The 20,110-nt window shown below is 41.2% G+C and overlaps 1 long non-coding RNA gene across 1 annotated transcript; it reads right to left on the bottom strand.

Annotated features, from left to right (window-relative positions):
* Positions 1–816: 816 nt before the first annotated feature.
* LOC142777447 (uncharacterized) lies at positions 817–9,074 on the bottom strand. Its single transcript, XR_012888098.1, has 2 exons — positions 8,794–9,074; positions 817–6,565 (listed from the first exon to the last, which is right to left on the bottom strand). It is a non-coding gene; the product is annotated as an uncharacterized LOC142777447 (long non-coding RNA).
* Between the last annotated feature and the right edge of the window lie 11,036 nt (positions 9,075–20,110).

Genomic DNA, 20,110 nt, shown 5'->3' on the forward strand with positions numbered 1-20,110 from the left:
GAGATACCCGCGCACAGGTTCTAAACCAGAATGCAGGCTCACCATTTTTATTTTTAGTTCACTATACTGTCAGTGCCATTTGGGCTATAACACGAGTGCAAAAAATCAAAAAGTACTCTCTATACACAGTAAATTTTTTTACACCCTTAAGGGTGTAAACTGGCTTGTCGCCAGAGGAACACCCTATGGGTGTTTTCAGATACACCCTACTTAGAAGGGTGTTGAACACCCTAACATTTTGCTGAACACCCTTCGTGTAGGGTGTTCAGCTAACACCCTTTAAGAGGGTGTTGAAAGGGTGTGCGACCTTCGAGTAACGCGTTATTCAAAGGTCGCAGGTTCGGTTCCTGTCCATGGCAAGTTATCTTTTCACCCACATTTCTTCACATTTACATTACAATTCGGTCTAATAACTTCCCCTATACTTTCCTTGGCAATATTGTCTGTTTGATCTCATTATATATATATATATATATATATATATATATATATATATATATATATATATACATATATTAATGAGATCTAACAGACAGTAATGCCAAGGAATGTACAGGGGAAGTTATTAGAACCTATAGAATGTAAATAAAAAGAAAGAATAAAGAAAAGTGGATGAAAAAATGTGTGTGTGTGTGTGTATAAGCAAGCTTACTGAAATGCAATGATATTTCTCAAAGCCTTCTTTGTAAAGCCGACTATAGAAATTTAGACTGCCTTCTATAGTTATACAATTAAATACAAATATTTAGTGTTAAATAGCATAAACATCTGGGGTATATCAATTGGTGGCTCAGTGAGTCGATACAGCAAAGGTGCTTGGTATGCATACGTTTGTGTAGACACACGAACACATTATATTCAAAAAACATTATTACCCGTAACAGTGCACACTTCCCATGCAGGATGCAGACATATACATATTTCAGCAACTTAATTTGCAGTTACACTTGGTATCGCAAAACCATGCGAGTTCAGCCTCACCTAGTTCATTTCAAACTTTCTGATTATACAAAAATAACAGAGCTGCTCTGGCAGACATCGTTTCCACTTATTGATAAATATCTTTTCCCACTTCCTAAAAGCAGACATATATTGGCGTAAGATAAATGTCAAGTACATGTACCACAACACAGGTTTTCTCTCAACTGAAAGCAAACACAGTTATTATGATATTTCATACATACTACAGTTGGAGCATTTTACCGCCAATATTCGAACAGGTAAGGTCAGTGGCCGAAGAAAAATGATTAACAGATCAGCCCGCACCCCATGAAGCTTCACCACATATTAAAATTGCAAGTTTTATTTTTCAGCATCTTTCTTGGTAAGAGAGACAGCATCCATTTCTCAAAAACACACTCTTCACAACAAAACCAAAACGAGGGCCGACAGGTGGAAATGCCTCAGATAGGCTGACCAAAGTTTCGATAGGAGAACCTATCTTCGTCAAAGGTGCCTAGCCTTCTCATCATTGGCATATTAGTTTCAAGGGGGTTAGTAAAGACGTCATCTCCTGGTGGTGGCATGTGTCCCTGTTGGCAATCGTAGCCTGAAAAACAAAACTATAAAGCAGAGGAGTGCAGTCCTTGCTTCATTTCAAGTTGGGTGGTAGTGATTCAGAATGTTCTCAGAGGGTAGAGAAAAAAAGAAAAAAAAAAGGAAACACCCAAAGTAGGAGCGGTGTGCTGCCAATGGGTGGCCGCTACAGACACGAAAAAAGCAAAGAGGTTAAAAGTTGGAAGCCAGCAGACTGTCCCCGCGTTTGGCCATCACGAAGGGTTGCTGATTGGCCTATGCCGTTCTCGAACATCTATGAATGGGACTTATAAGAAAGAGGTTACAAAAAGGCGCAAGAGAGAAGCAGGCGGCTACTTTTAAATGCCAAGATTTCAAAGGTAAGCGACACCATATGTGTTTGTAAGACCACGTGTTTATTGGGGAAGGTCATTGATTAAAATATGCTTTCACTATCCCCATAAGTGTCCCGCTCAACGGAATTGCCTCAAGAATTTGGCGGCATGTTGGCAGAGAAATAGGCAAGTTCGGAATGCAAAAGGAATAAGCAACTACGAGAGAAACACAAAAGAAAAGAAAAAATGAAAAAAAAAGGCGGATTGGTGATAGGCGACACGCTAGCGTTAACAAACGAGGAAAGGAAAAAGAGACGCAGAGAAATCTGTGGCTTGGCAATGACTTAATGGTGCACGGTAGGAGTGTTTTTTGAAGCGACAAAAGAGGAAAGGAAGCTGTAGTTGAAAGGTTCTGGAAAATAAAAACTTCATAGTTGTGTGTATATAGACACATGTATATCTATAATTAAAGTTTTAAAATTTAGAGTGAATATTATTATTACAATATGTAGGTTAGGAGTGATTCCATGTAATACCAGTTATGTATATTTGAAGGTTGAACGTTTCTAGTCCCTAAATATGGCCGCAATTATGCAATGGCTTTCAGCGGTTCCAAATTACCACGTGCAACATTGATTCCTGATTAGTGTAGGGACATAAATTTGTGTATAAATTATGATTTCATGTATTTATTCTCTCGTGGTGACCGGAAATTATTTTGTAGAACATAAAGCTTTGCTTTTTAGAAAGTGTGGTCCTGTTGGTAGAAGTGACCGGCTACTACTTTCGGTAAATTGTGCTTTGTGTCTGCACGGTGGCCGTTCAGTCTTACGTGAATTGGCGGCCCACTTTCGCCTATATATTGTTTTCTACAGCTGGCACACTCAGAAAAGTATATTAGGTTGTTTAAAAGTGCAGGTGAAGCTCTATGTGACCTTGTGAATGTAGTCAGATGCTGTGCTTTTTATGTTGGTAGCCGGCTGTATATATTTGCAGGGTGAGCACCTGGGCCGGCCACAGGGATCAGACGTCCTAGTCTAAGTTTGCGTGAACAAGCATGTCTTTAAGTTAGCGTTGCAAGCCACGTGCCACGCATTTCTAGTTCCCGCAAAACTTAAAGCAAACACTAGGACGTCTGGTCCCTGTGGCCGGCCCAGATGCTCCACCTGTAAAAATATATAGCTGGCTAACAACTTAAAAAGCACAAAATTTGACTACATTCACAAGGTCCCATCGATCTTCATCTGCACTTCGAACAACCTAATATACTGTCTTAAGTGCGCCACCTGCAGACAATATATAGGCAAAACTGGGCAGCCAATTCACGTAAGACTGAACGACCACTGTGCAGACACAAAACGCAATTTACCAAAAGCAGTAGCCAGTCACTTCAACCAACAGGGCCACAATTTCGACCAAGCATAGCTTTATGTTCTACGAATTTCTGCTCACTATGAGAGAAGAAATACATGGAATGACATTTGATACAGAAATGTAAGCACCTACACCGATCACGAATCAATGTAGCACGTCGCAATTTGGAATCGCTGAAAGCCATAGCATAATTACGACAGCATTTAGAAATGAGAAAGGTTCAACCTTCAAATAGACATAACCGGTATTACATGGAATCGCTCCTAGACTACAAGTGTACTATTGATGTTCTCTCGAAATTTTTTAAATTATAAATATAGATATACATGTGTCTATACACACACAACTACGAAGTTTTTATTTGCCAGAACCTTTCAACCACAGCTTTCTTTCTTCTTTTGTCGCTTCAAAAAAGACTACTACCGTGCACCCTTAAGTCATTGCCAAGCCACAAATTTCTATGCGTCTCTTTTTTCCTTTCCTCGTCTGTTAACACTAGCGTGTCATCTACCTCCAACCCGCCTTTTTTAATTTTTTCCTTTCTTTCTGCCTTTCTTTCGTTGATGCTTATTTCCTTTGCATTCTGAATTTCTCTATTTCTCTGCCAACATGCCGCCAAATTCTTGAGGCTATTCTGTTGAGCGGGCCACCTACGGGGATAGTGAAAGCATATTTTAACCAATGACTTTCCCAATTAAACACATTCTCTTCCGAACACATCTGTTGTCGCTTACCTTTGAAATCTTAGCATTTAAAGGTAGCTGCCTGCTTCTCTTTCGCGCCTTTTCGTAACCGCTTTCTTACGAGTCCCACTCATAGATGTTCGAGAACAGCATAGGCCTTTATCGTCGGCAACCCTTTGTGATGGCCAAACGCGGGGACTGTCTGCTGGCTTCAAACTTTAAAGCTCTTCGCTTTTTTTGCCTCTGTAGCGGCAGCACACCGCTCCTACTTTGCGTGTTTCCTCTTTTTTGTTTCCATTTTTTTCTCTACCCTCCGAGAACATTGTGAATTGCTACCAGTCAACTTGAAATGAAGTGAGGACTGCACTTGTTTGCTTTCTAGTTTTTTTTCTTTTCCGGCGGCAATTGCCAACAAAGACACGCACCACCACCAGGAGATGACATCTCTACTAACCCCCTTAAAGCTAACATGCCAAGGATGAGAAGAAACGGCACTTTTGACGAACATAAGTCCTCCTATCGAAACATCAGCCAGCCTATCTGAGGAACTTCCACTGTTCACCCAGACTATCCCACTCTTCACAAGTTTTTTCTGATCCTAAGGCAGTTTTCAAGGCATTCGAAACACTATGGGCTGTTTATATAAGCTCTGCACACACAATTTAGCCATCTGATGTACAATATGCAAAGTATAACAGAGTGACTTGTTGGGCTTTACACTCTTACAGAGTATAAAAGAAGGAAAATTCGTAACTTCATATCTAACTCAGAATACGTGCAACAATCATTACCACTTACAAAAAATTAGGAATGTAATAAGCACCAGCACACACTTCGCAGAGCTGCTCAGAAATGCATCTTGATAAAATAGTTAAATATTGCAGTAAATTACGAATGCAAAAACACAACACCAGTGCACTAGTAGAGATGCCTGGTTGGCACCAAACTGCTGTACTTAAGATGCATCATGGAAGCAAGACCACAGCCCACAACTAATATACGCTTCAAGTAACCCTTGACTGCTAAACTGAAGCCCACAAAATCAAACCATGGCTGTGGTGGCTGCAATTTCGATTAAGGAGGAAATGCATGACACGTGTCTGCTTAGACGTGGATGGATTTAAAGAACCCCAGGTGGTCAAAATATCTGAAACCCTCTACTCCAGTGTCCCTGATAATAATATCATGGTTTTAACACGTTAACCTCGGTAAATATTATTCTCATTACACTTGACATGAAATAAAGCAAGCAGATATTACTATGTAGTTGAAAAAATTCACCATTCAACCCTCCGATCCAAGGACTCACGTTACAATATTCTAGTATGCCTTCTATCAGTTATCATTAACAATGTTAAACATGAGTATGTATCACTGTAAAATATCCGACATGGTTTGGTATTGGCAAAGTTAGGTACGATGAAGTATGACGGTGGGAAAACACTTGATTGTACTTATGAATTGAACTTCCCAAAGGCAATGAAATAACTACAGTGACAAAAATATAGTAAAATAGAATATTCAGTGAAGGTTACACTGAAGATAAAATCATTAATGTGCTACTTTTTATCACAACACAAGAAGTGTTTCTAAATGGCCAATTGCACATAAGGCATCAATTAACATGACATGCAAGTCTGGCGAGCAACACACTCAGTAGATCTTGGAAAAAACAAAATATCCAATAAAGAGCTCAGTAAGCAGCACTGACACATTCTTAAATGCACTGCCTAGTTACATTGAATTTTAGCCTTAGGAACAGAAAAACACCTTGGCAGATTGTGTCCAGGGGGACACAAAGTAATAAAATAATGCTGTCATCTGGCCTATCAACCAAAAATATTGAAATTTTAGTAACGCAAATAAGCAGGTATGTTTGCATTAAAAAGTTGGAGGCAGTCGTGTTTCTACACAGTCCCACTTGGAAAACTTTTTTGATTATGTTTATGCTCCTAGATATCCCGTTTGAAAGTTTAATATTGCTTTTCATGATTACGCATGCAAGGCAGTGAGGTTTAGCAAAATATCACTCCATAGCGGAACGAGCAGTCGGTTCTTGCTATCGCCAGCGAATAGCAAGAGTAACCATTTTAATGTTTGCCCATGCCTTCCACCGACGGTCAGATTAAATGCATGAAATCAGAGTCTGTGCTAGTGCTCACTGTCCTGCACACATAATAATGCAAGCCGCAACTAAATTTCCAGCAGGATATCTGAGCACAGGCATGCTAGAATTCTTACAAGTGACAATATGTAGAAATGTGACTGGCTCAAATATTTAACACATACATGATCTCCTGCTGTGGTCACTATTAAGTTGATTAATAAAACTTAATGGCACCGCTGACAGTGATAATTATTGTCTCACATTGCATCCTCCTCGATACATAGCTATCAGCAGAGGTGGCTTTACATAGATAACTTACAGCGCTGACTTCTCTTTTAAGGAAAAACAAAAGGGTTAACTTTGAACACCCTGAACCTTTGTGCTCCTTGAATACAGCTACCAGGTGGCTCTCTGCAGCTCGCTTTTCAGAAGAAACAGAAGCCATGCGCCACTGATGTGCACCAGCAGTCAAATTTTCCACGAGCCAGCCTTGGATGATGGGCTAGTCCAGACGTCTCCCACACTCTCTTCCTACGACGAGCATGTATAGACTGCGAGAGAAACAAAAAAACAATTTACTGATGTGTCTGTTAGCGAAGCAGAATTTGGAACTCAATTTAGAATGATCTGGAAAGTTTTGTTTTAAAAGAGTAGGATGTACGAAAACCAGACATGCTACAACAAAAACATCCTCAATGTTTTTGGCGAACATAGCTGCAACCTTACGAAAGAATATGCATTTTTCACATAACAGATCTGTCACAAAATATACTTGAATAGCGCTCTGGCATAGTGCGTATACATGCCAATTCAATAATAGGGCAGTGCGTACATGACGGTATGCACTTTGATCAAGTATCCATTGGAGGTAACACATAAAGTTATATTACGAATTTTAGTTTGAACACAACTAATGCAACTCTCTTTCGGCTGCCTACATTAGAACGATTATGCCGATAACGAAGAAAATTGGTTTCACTAAATTACTATTGTCCACTGCTAAATTATGGCTGTTAATTTAATGATTCCAGGTGGCTAAAAAGGCAGTGCCCCTCACTCATCCCTAACATACCCCTCATTACAGGCTGTCTAATAAATAATGGGAAAAAATGTGGAAGTGCTAATACAACGCACCCATCTTGAGCTAAATACCATCCCAATAAAGCATGCAAGCTTCTGCAACGATCTCTAGTAACAAGAATACTGGAAGGCATTGGTCACGATTTAGCAATACACAATAAACGTTTGACGAGACTGATTTCTGAAGTTGTGTAATTGCGTCAATGCCAACAGCTTGGAAACATGCAGTCTATATTCATGATTGTCAGATGAACATACTGTCCAATTTTCCATTTTCACAGCAACACGTGCATGCCTTATGTATGCATACTATGATGTATAACATTATTGCAAGTTTTGAGCGTTAAATGATATATTTGTTTCTCCAAACACCACAGATCCCTTCTATAACTGTAGCGCATGACTATAGAATTTACTGAAGCTTGTCATCTGATGTGAAGACAAAACAACATGCTGACCCTAATTGAAATCATGACGTTTTGGCCCCCACACAAAAGCCCTATTCACAAGTGACAAAGACTGCGCTTTTATTCGAGGCCAATGTGTGGTTTTTCAATGTTTTCATGTGTGTTTCTGACCAGATCGGCATAAGCTTGTCATCTGTTATTAAATGCCATTGGAGGTGATGGTCTAAACTGTTCTTACTGTTCGTACAAGTAAAATTGCTTAGCGAAGTTTGAACACAAAGTTTTGGCGAGGCACATACAATATTTAATAAACCACCACAAAACAATGAAATCTAAGCATAGCGAAAACAAGCTGAATAAAATAAAATGTGCTCTACCGCATGAACTACTGATCGAATTAGGGCTCGCACAGTTAAGCTACAGTTATTCGGCCCCAATAAGCCATGAAAATTTTGTTCGGAAATACAGTTCAAGTTTAACGAACGGCTCAAAATTCATGGGTTCCGAACGCATCAGACAACCTATGTTGCGAGTGTATAACGTAAGCTCAGATTTGACTAAACGGACTGCATAAACACGTAAGCGTACATACGTGCAAGCCTTGCGAGCCGTATCTAAGACGAGGCAGCATGCTGCACGCGAACTCGAATAACACGGTAGTTCAAAGATGCGTGCCGGCGTGGATGCATACACCGGCATACGTTCGGCTGCCCGCAGCAATTTCTGATAGCAGTTTAAAAAAAGGGCGTACAACATACGAAACTTTTCAAACTGCTTTGGACGTACAACGTATGAAACGTACAACAAATGAACCCGTTGACTCCTGTAGCACACAATATGAACAGGCATGCAAAAAAAAAAAATCCTCAAGTTAAGAGATCCAAACATACGCGCCCTAGGCGTAATCAACGCTTACAGCTAACAAACGCCGTCTTCGTCCAACAATTATTTAACCAAAATATTGGTCCATCGCGAGCAGGGCTCCCTGCCAACACCACTGCCGACAGAGGCGAGCGCCGTCACAACTCGCACAAATCCGCCGCCGAATTCCCACTGCGCAGGCACGCGCCATGTGCTTCACACACCGAAGCATGCTTGAATCGAAAGGAAAAGCTCGCCCACGCTTGACTTCCTACAAAAACGCCTTCATCCTGATGAAATGACACACACAAACAGGTTCGCTACGTTAAAGAACTTCACTTATCGCCCACATGTAACGAAAAACGTAGCATGGCGTCGTTATCACGCTCTCGGTGTTGACAAAGCGCCGACAGCAGGAACGTGGTACGTACCTGGCGAGTGTTCCGAAATGCGACGCCACACGTCCTCGCTTGAGTAGAGTTCATCTTCGTAATAGGCAGCACCGGCAGAACACAAAACACGAAGGCAGCGCGCAAGCACACCTCAAAAAACGAGAAAAAACGATGCAGAACCGACAAGCTGCAGCGCCCGACCAGCGAGCACGCCAAAACAAGTTCGGGGTTACAGCTCCGCAGACGTACAAAGGCGCAATAAAATGCTTAAGTAATGCGGTTAAGTATAAAGAGTAAACGGAAATATATATAACATAAAAACAAAGCAGAAAAACTAATTTTATTTTCACGAAAAAACGAAATAAGAAATTAACACGTGACTTTGGCGCGCGAAGTTTGAAACGCTTGCAGGTACAATGCATTTTTAACAAATGAAGAACAGCGGTAATAATCACCTAAAACACTCATGTTCTTGACTTCGAAATGTACTATGGTTGACGCACACATTTACACACAAAATTTTATTGCAATGATTGATGGTGCCTATGCATAGGCGTGCCCACCACGGGGGAAGGGGGGCGGGGGCAACCCTTGGTCACTTAGGGGGCAATGTAAATCCCTATAGGTACATAGAGAAATAGAGAGGGGGCACTGTAACTCGACGTAAGTTTTTTAACTCGACGGGGGTTGCAGCGCCTCCTGCTGATCACCTCATACACCCCCCCCCCCCGAGGGGATGTCAAAGAGAATAGATAGCAAATACAAATTTTACGGCGTGGGTCGCAGTGTCCCACAATATATATATATATATATATATATATATATATATATATATATGTGTGTGTGTGTGTGTGTGTGTGTGTGTGTAGGGGGGGGGGGCGAGAGGCGTGTCTCTTCCTCCTCTCGTACCCTTCTCCCCTTCGCTTCGCAAAGGCGCTGCGTGCACTGACCGTGCCACTCTCTGACCTTTATTTCTTCACCTAAAAAACCACTTCCCGTGCTCCCGCATGGTTGCAGAAGGTAGTGCATTGTTTTCTTTTTGAACCAAGCACGTCTCGTCTTCGATAATCTTGTGAAAACAACTTGCACTCGAACGGCTTTTGACCGAGCAAGGGTTTTTTGTAATAAATTCAAGCTTTTTTTTTCTCAATTGCTTCTACACATGAATATGTGCTGTCCGTAGATCGTGACAGTAGCCCATTCATTTATTCACATATAATGTGGACGATATAAAGCGGCAAAGCATGTCGAATCATACAGTGCGAGAAGAAGTTAGTCTCTTTTACATTCTCTCAATTATTCTTAGTGTTTTGTAAAATTTGTCAATGCCTCAATCATTTCCTTGATTTTTTTCATCCCTGCGACATTGTTATCTTAGGAAAGGCATGCATTCCTTGCGCTATGCGTGGTATTTGATTTGCAAGCATGGATGCAGCTCGATTCTTGCACGTGCACTCCCACGCCGGTGGTCTGGTGCTTATGGTGCTGAACTGTTGACCCGCAAGTCGCAGGATTGAATCCCGGCAGTTCACGGCGGCCACATTTTTAATGGACGAGAAAGAGTGCGAGACCTGTGTAGTTAGACTTAGGTGCACCTTAAGTAACCCCAGGTGGTTTAAATTTTCGGAGCCCTTCGGTACAGCGTCTCTAATGATTATATGACAACTTTGGGACGTTAAACGGAACAATTTTTATTCCAACAATTATAGGTGTACACCCTTCTGTTCTTCAACACCCTCACGAACGGCATAATAACACCCTTTTTCCCGTTACACCCTTCTCTGAGGGTGTACCAGCAAAGAAAAGGGTGTTAAATTCATTCAAAGAGGGTGTAAATCTTGAAAACACCCTTTTTACACCCATAAGGGTGTAAAAAATTTTTACTGTGTACAAACGATACTACATAAAAATAAATTAAATGAAAAGCCAACGCACTCGACCCTTAGCACAATAAACGAGCAATAAATAAACTACTCCTACATCGTTGAACACGAAGTTATTTAGATTTTTCCAAACTGGTATTTTATATCATTAACTAGTATGTTATGTCCAAAAATGCCAATTTAGCGCCTTTTAGGAAATTAGAGAATATTATATGTAAAATTTATTCGATGAATTTTTTTTATCCCTGGCATACCGTCCTTTGTATTAGCTCATGCATCAACACTGTGAGGGCCACATCTGGCGTGATAGCTTTTTGAGAACACGCCTGTCGAGTTTCTTTCGGTTGACATGTTCCTAAGTACAAGAACATGTCTCTAAAATTGGTTGAGGGTGCTGTTATCAATTACCGTTTTATTTATTGCGTGTATTCAGTGAATCTATCGTGAAGTATTGAGTTATTCATCAGATATGGTGAGTGACCATGTTTCATCTCATACAATGTCTGACCAGACAAAATTTGGCCAAACTCTCGACTACGTTAGTTAGTATTTTAGTGAAGGTAGCTTGATACCACTGTTCTTTGAAGAACACAGGAGTTTCATAAAAACTGCTGTGGCAGTAAGGTGGCTGTCTTCTTCGTAGACGACCTCTATATAACAAGGCAGAAATACACTACCACTACTATAGGTCATTTGTAAAGTGCACTTAAGATTCATTTGTTATCTAACTTTGCATGATATCCTAGTCGTTGGGAAGCTGTTCACATCGAAATGTTGTAGGGCGTAAAAATTGCTGGCAAACCTATTTCTAAAAAAATATAGAAAATCATAGATAATTTGAAATGTTATTTATTGGAGACACCGAGCCAGACAACAATAAAGAAAAAAGTAGCCCATAAGCGCACAATCAGATTGACGCTGTGACTTTCATAACACACTAAAAATTACCCCCTCCCCCTAAAAAATGCATGAGCATGCGATACCACAAGTCAGTCAAAGAAAACGGCTATATGAAATACACAAGCAGCGCGTTTATTCTTTTCGCGTCGTCGTCATCATAATTTAGCCTATTTATTGTTATCGTCGTCGTGCGTGATCACCGTACACTGCGCTTACTTGCCCTAGAGTTCTCAGCCAAACGAACGTCGTCCTGACTACATGGGACACCTTCAGATACCTCTCTCGTATGTATACGGTTCTGGGGCACTATCTTTGTATTTTACGCATTTACGTTAAACCTTACACCATCACTTTGTTTCTTGAGGCCATCAAGCAGTTGCTGCAGGCATTCTCGACCTTCAACCAAGAGCGGGTTCGATTGTCGGCCACGGCGGCGGATGGTGGGTGGCACGATACACAAAGTGCCCCAGCTGTATCTACTGAGAGCTTACAATTATGCCAACGAGCTTGAATGACGACACGTACAAACGCGTGTTATTGACTGTTGCCTGAAGTTAGTCTGCTTAATTCTGGTGTTGTGAATATTTACTTAACTAGTCCACTTTAATTGCAAACCTTGAAAGCATCCGGCTAGGCAAAAAGTTCCGATGCGAAAGTGGTATGTGAGCCACTGTTAGGCAAACCATCGCAGATTAACTTTTTTAAATGTGAAGCGCCTTTCAAACGACCCGGTGGCTGAAACAGGAATACGTTGAAGGCGTCTCTAAAACGTGCAAGTATTTGTGCGAGGCGGGAGATATTGAGGTAGGACTGCGCTTCGCTTGAGAAATCATTTTCTAATGCACTGGAAATCTGAAATGAAACATATTGCACCGCCCAATTTTCATTTTACGCGCAAAAATACAAATACTGAAAACCCGTTGCTCACATGTGAAAGAGGTTATACATAATAACTAGGTATGCATCAGCCACCAATGCCTCTATAAATGAAGAAACAAATACCTAATTGGAGCAAATTGTCTAGTTTTTCATCATCTGGTTATGTTTAAAAAAATTAATCATGGCTTGTCTGTGGCCAATTCACAAATTTAAGTACATCTCTTCGAAACAAACCTATTGCAACAGAATCGCGTCATTTGCACAAGGTCGAGAAGCACCCTAGCGATGCCAGGAGTTCATCGGATCATACGAAATCTGGAACAAGCGCTAGTCGCAGTTCGTCTTCAACTCGCAAAGACATGAATAGCTTACAAGCTACCTTGAATGAAAATGCAACATTGTCGGCATACTACAGACAACAAAAGCAGCGGTAAAATACACACTTGTAATTCTTTAATAATATCACACCAGCGTCCAGCCCGGGACATGGCAGTTAGATAAATGATATAATGATCGACGTCACATTTTTTTTCTGAACGCATGACTGAGCAGATAAGGCTGATGGTATACACTCATTTCAATTCAATTTTCACTCCAGTTTATTTTTTTATGCACACTACACAGAATGTAGTAGACCAAAGCAAACTCTGAGGAAATGTCGCCGTGAATGGACATGGACACACGGATATGGACGCACCTATTTCTTCGTCCCGCAGCTTCATCTGTGGCTGAGTGCCACTGCGGCTGGGTGCACGACATCGCACCTCAAGTCGGCGACGTGTCCTGCAGCCGTCAGGTTCTCCCGAGTGATATGGCCTGGTCCGTCCCGGTTTTCTCGGACTACCTCCTCCAGTGTACCGATAGACTACAGAACTGAAACTTCAGCTCTGATTGCATCGCGGGCCTGCTTGCTGATGGAAGTTGCCGTGTTCCAATGTGTAGAAATGCTGGTTTCACGGATCCTCTCACATCAGTGACGGTGCACGCTGACACCCCGCTGCTTCACCACGCATGCGCCCCAATGACCTGGCTGCTTCCGTTCCACTGCGCAACAGCAACGATTTCAACGCAGATTGCTGCCGAGTGAAAGCCATGTACATGGGACGTGGCCGACAGTGGGCATGAATACACGGCTAGAATGAAGTTGTTACGAACCTATTTCCTTGTCCCGCAGGTCAGTTGCTTTTCCCAGCTTGCATACTTCTGCTTTAAATCAGGCGATAGATTTTTATTGTGCTTCCATCCCCTGAAGCTATTGTGCGACCCTTCTGTTTATTGCTTTTAGTGCTGTGTGGTGACATTGAGTGTAACCTTGGTCCTCAAAAAGATCAGCATTATGAGGCACTGGCTGAAATTTTAAAAACAGTGCGTGACGTTGATGAATGGTTTATATGAATGAAGGGTAACTAAAAGTCAACGCTAGACACTGTTTTGAAGCAAACTTCACAACAGAAATCAATGTCTACTGCCATATCTGACATAATAGTGTTCAAACTAATGTGTTCAAATGTTCTCTTTTCCTGTGTATCTACCCCTTATGTAATACCCCCGAGTGGGGTCCTTAAGAAAATAAAAATGAATGAATGAATGAATGAATGAATAGTGAGGCTAGAGGGTGTAGAAACCCAGACAACCGACTTCGACAAATGACACAGTGTAGTGGATGAACGTCATGAAACCGTTGACTGCATGCGAAAGAGTCCGCGACTTTATGCGCATGGTTAGACGATGCCAAAGATTGCTGTCGTCGTAATAATCTACTTTTTTATAACGTACCAGATATCGCTACAGAAATAGCGCCCCAATCAGAAGAAGAAGTTATTGACTTGCTCGCAAATAGGTGGACACTCGGTATTACACGAGAGCACATATCCCGTGCACATTGTATTGGTGTGTTTTCTTTGAGTAAGGCACGACCACTTATTTTTACCTTCAAATCGTACAAAAGCAAAGAGCAACTACTATCGAAACGAACACAATTAAACATAACAGAAGTACTGTTAGTGAAGACAGTTGCCAGCGACACGTCAAGCAAGAAAAAAACATCATCTATGCAGAATCTTGAAACGTGCCTGTCAAGCTAAATTATAAGAAAATAGTAATTGATGGTAGGTACTACAGTTACAACGCCACCGATGACGTTGTGTGCGAAGTGATGCCAGTTGACGGTGTCAGTGGATCTGACGAGTCTCCTACCCAGTATTTGAGGTTTCGCTGCGCAGTTTCGGCAGCACGCCGATAGCATGACGTAAGGGGCAAGTGACGTACAAAAAAAAGCAGACACGTCAGTGTTACTAACATTCGTAGTTACTTTTCGAAGAACAGTGAAGTGTGCAGCCTATAGTAGAAGACTGTGACGCTGATATTATTGCTTTAACTTTAACATGCCTAACTTTAAATGTATCAGATTCCGAACTACGTCAATGCAACAAATCATACAGCATTTACCGATGTGATCGTGCTAACACTAATAATGGGGGTGTTCTGCTGGCTGTGAAAAAGTGTTATGAGTCTTTTCCTATTCCAAAAAAAGTGTGAAATTCAATCTGTGGGGTGTTGCCTGAGTGTTAACTTCCAGAAGATTGTCATCAGAGTTTGTTGCCGCGCTCCGTCATTTAGCAACAACCTGTACGACTGCTTCAGTCAAGTGACAGGTTTTTTTCCAGTGGCTGAGATTATTATCACGGGTGGCTTCAATTTTCCGAGTATTTGCTGATCAGGATCATGTCTGTTTTTGCCGCCTTCCTCATCCAAAGCTAATCGCATCAATGAATCATGCACCGATTTCAACTTGCACCAGATCGTCAGTTTGCCTCCACGCGTAAAAAAAACCACGTAATCTCTCTTGGATTTAGTCACCACGACATCTACTGATCTCTTCTCTTCTGTAGTTCACTCACCAGGACTAAGTGGCGTTCTACATTTTTTCATCTCTCTATCAATGTCGCCATCACGCAACCGCTTCAAAACAATAGGAGAGTAGAGGATAGGGAACTTTGATGCTATTACTAGTGAGCTCACAATAATTTCAAATCAGTTTTTGACAAACTTTGACAAACGCCTGTTAGAGCTGAACGGGCTAATGTTCAAGAGGAAAATAAATAAAAGTGTAGAAATAATTAATTTTATTAGGCAAGCTTTTTCAAACATCAAATACCATGGTACAACAGATCACTGGAGCGTCTTTATAACAATAAAAAAACGTATTTTTCGCATTGTAAAGCATTCTCAATGAGAACATAAATGGGAGCCCTATAAAAACGCAGCTTACACTTATTTAGCAGCACTAAATACCTCTAAGACCTCAATTTTCAACACTACAATTCCTAAAATGCTGAAAAGTGACCTAAAGGGTATTTGGAAACAGTTTAGGACTAAACATACGCAAACTGTATTTCTAACCACAACTAATGGTGATTCTGTACCCAGGCAACAATGTGCAACCATTTTGATTAATCCGTTTATCCAGTCATTTTCATCCACGAGGCCCGGTAATGAACTACCACATGTGACCCCTTCTAATTCTCCTCCAACAAGCCCTTAATCTTTTTCAGTCCACTGGCATTATAAATAATAAGAAACTTAAAACTGAGCTCGTCTTATGGAGCTGATGGTATCACCTCAAAATTTTTGAGAAATATTATTGAGTATTGCTCTATCACATGAGAATACATCCTTTCACATTCACTCCAGTCTGCCTCATTACCCCCGGACTGAGAGATATATAGGAAAGTTTGTGTCAATCTTTAAATTTGGTGAAACTCAAAGTCCTCGTAACTATCGACCAATACTTGTAACTTTATTACAATGCAAAATAATGGAGCACGTCATTTTTACTCACCTAGTAAACTTTCTTGAAGACAATATTTTTTCAATGACTTTCAGCGTGGGTCTCGCAAATCTGTCTCTTGCAAAACACAGCTGCTTTCATTTACTCATGACCAGCACACTTACATTTACTGTGGCTATCCCAGTCATCATCATCAGCAAGATGATGATGATGATGATGATGGCTTTCCAAGTGACTGTGTATTTATTTTTTTACTTTTGTAAAGCCTTTGTCAAAGTAAATCATCTGCTCTTCTTGCATAAAATAAGCGTACTAAATATATATTCTACAATCGTTAACTGGTAATTCGAGCGTTTCTTTTCTCTTCGCTTCAATTTGTCACCACCAATGATGGCGTGTCTGATATGGCCTTTGTTGAATCCGGAGATTCTCAGGGGTGCGTTCTGGGTCCTCTTCTGTTCGTAATTTATATACATGGCCAACCCAATAACATGTCCTCCCAAATTTCTTCATTTGCAGACGAATGTGTCATATATCAATGAATAACTGCTACCTATGACTTCACTAGTCTACAGTTCAGTCTGGACCACGTGCACAACTGGTGCGTCACATGGCGCATTGAGCTCCATATTAAGAAATGCCAATACATGTGGGTTTCATGCTCTAACGCAGCATACCCAGGATATGTGATTGATATCTACTTTCTTAAGTCTGTTACATCACATGTGATGCATCACGTTGAACACCTAATATCCAAGAGTAACCGTACTCTGGGATACGTCAAAGGACATAATTTTCTCACTATAACTTCAGTAAAACTACTGTTTTTCACCACGTATATTCATCTTCAGGTAGAGTATGCATCTTCTGTTTAAGATCCTCATTGGCACAACTGAAGCAGTGCAAAATCACTCTGTCCATTTTATATTACCGAATATTCACAGTACAGGAAGCTTAACAAAAATAAAACTCTTCTAAGCATCCCACTACTTTTCATTTACCAGAAGCAAGCTCGCATTTCACCTTTTCATAAAATATATTTTCACAACACATTCTCCGATCACTCTTCGTTCGACCACCACCATATGAATCTACTCGTAGAGTTCATTGTCATAAAGTAAGGTATCACTTTCTAACACTGTCACGTTTGCACGGTCTTTTGTTACTAAAACCTCAGTCTAATGGAATAATCTGCAATTATCTGTAGTAACAATGCGTGATCCAATTATTTTCAAACGTGTTCTTGGGAACATTATCAAGAATTGTGAAATTCTGCCATCTGTTTTGTCATTTTTTTATCTTGTTTGGTGCTCGGTGCTCGTGCCCTTGTAATTTTTTATTATATATTCATACCTGAATTACTCAATTGAGTGGTACATTTTGTATATTCAGTGTTTATATTGGTCTTATCCTTGACGTTTTTCTGTTTATTATACATGTAACTGTACTCACCTGACAAGATTTTTTATGTATCTCTTTTGTTTTGTTTTTCATCTATCTCTTCGTACTTGCCTGTCCCATCTATGACAAACTGTTTTGACCTTGAGAGTATTTCAAATAAATAAATAAATAAATAAATAAATAAATACCACAAAACAGACGGTGCTTGCGTACGCATCTGGGCTCTAGGAAATCTTGTTAATTCTCACCTACATCAGGCATCCAGGACTGTCTCCTTCTTGTGTCTTCTTGTGGCTAAACGCCACCAAAGTAAGGAGAGAAATACTGCAGTCGGACAGAATATTTCTGCCGCTTGCTTTAACCTTATTTTAAATAAACGTAAATCCAGACATATATAAATAACCAAGTTTGACTTAACCAATGAACTGTAATCCAGGTATATGTACATTACCAAATTTGGCGTAAACAATGAACCAATGAACGTAACTGGGGATGCCCAACTCAGTGATGTATTCACCAAAATTTTTACCAAAGGAAACTCCCGCTCGCTCTTTGAGAAAGAACATGATATTGAGAATAAAAAACAAATCAATGATTTACTTCTCAACCATAGTCGCCACAAGCAAGCTGTAGTTCAAACAAAGCAGCATAGTTATTGGTACATTCCCGTATATTCAGGGGATGGGTAGTATCGAAGATGCAGGTATCTTACGGACTATTTCAACGCGGTAGTGGTAAGGAGCCAATTTCACACGCCGCCGTCGATGTCATAGATGGCACCGGCGGGGGCGCGTGAAATGAGCTTTTCTTGGTCCTACTGAGGAAAGAACTCGGGCTTTCTGCGTCTCAAGTATGTATAACCACAGAGCCACAGCATTTCCTAGAAACTGCTTAAAAAAACTCGCTACATGAATGCCATGAAGTAGAAGGAGTCTCGTTAACGCATCATATATTGCGTAGCAGAAAAGTGGCATCGCGACAGGCTTCAAAATACGTAAATTGAGCAAGAAGTAGTTGTTTCAAACGCCAACCCACAACAAAACGCTGACGTATTTATTGATCATCAGGAGCAGGACCATCAACAAAATTAACAGCTGCGTTAATTTGCACGTTGCCCTACAAACTCATGGAGAGTCTTGCGCTGATTCGCAAAAGAAATATTTATGGCGTAGTAGGCACTAAACTGGGCTTGCAATAGGCATTCAATGATTCTTCGAAACAGCCAATGTTACGAGCACCGTTGTTCGTTCTTTCACGGTACGGCTGAAGCATCCACTGAGAACTAAGCAGGTTTGCAGTTAAGAAGACGCTGCGCACGACGCTCGATTGAAGGTGAAGCTCACACCTTTGCAGGCGAAGCTGAAGCATCCCGCAATTTTTTAGGAGGAAAGCCCCAGGTCAGGACACCGCCGTTGTCATCATCGCCGTCATCGTCGTAGCGCCCCGCCGCATCACCACTCACAGCGCTCTCCCTCCTGTATCCCTCTCCACTTTTCTTTGTCTCTGCCGTCTCCCCTCAAACCGTTGAAAACGCGAAACCATCGCTTCGCCCTGTCGTTTTCAACCCCGTGGCATTTTCGGGGTTCCACTACACCCTGTTGTGTCCGTTGCCTGTCTGGGCTGGCTCACGCTGCGCAGCGCGCACCGCCTACTCACTCGCTCTGTCGTTTTCACCACCGAGTAGAACAGACGATCTCCTCAGCCGCTCCCCACCCTACCAACTTTATGAACGCCAGCATCAAGATCAGGTGCATAGTCGTTCACGTTCCATTTAGAAGGAGTGTTGCTCATCGGTTGTATTCATACGCGGAACAACTGATAGCATTTCTATTTTATTTGTATCATAATGCCGTTAACAAGTCGGTTTCAGTATCTGCATTCCTGATGCATCCTAAGCTGTAGCATGTGTGTCAAAACACAAGATACATGTGTGACTCATGTGACTGAGGCTAAGAATAATTGTAGGCATTTCAAGTGTAATGCAAAATGTCAAGCATCTACGTTATCTTTTTCTAATGAACAAACACGTCTAACCAAAGCAGACGCATTGGGGCAATGGTGAAAATAGTGGTTTATTGTTTTTTAATGATAGTTGTTTATGATATTTTGATGCTTAAGCAAATATAAAACGCTCACAGCCACAGGCTAAAGCAAAACCTTCTGTACCGCGACACCCATTGCTGGTAAGAGCAATATATATCACTGCAAATATGACTGTCTATAGTCTAGCATAGCTAGCGAAGAGGGCCAACCAATATGACCGAAGCGTGGCAGCTGATCACCCTCGCGACGAAAGTAGGGCTCATGCACTCGGTAACGTTAACCGAAGGCGGGCTAACCAGCCTCATGACTTCGGTGTCGAGAGCGCACCAATTTATGCAGGCTTACGCCACCGGATTAAGCTCCCTCATAAAATGCTTCGCAGCTAAAATGCACTGTGGAGGCATTGACTTCAGCCTTTTTACTCCCCCATGCTATCCAATATGACGGTATTTTTTTCCTT

Source organism: Rhipicephalus microplus, chromosome X (assembly GCF_043290135.1).
Source record: "Rhipicephalus microplus isolate Deutch F79 chromosome X, USDA_Rmic, whole genome shotgun sequence".
In the NCBI taxonomy this organism is placed as follows: Eukaryota; Metazoa; Arthropoda; class Arachnida; order Ixodida; family Ixodidae; genus Rhipicephalus; species Rhipicephalus microplus.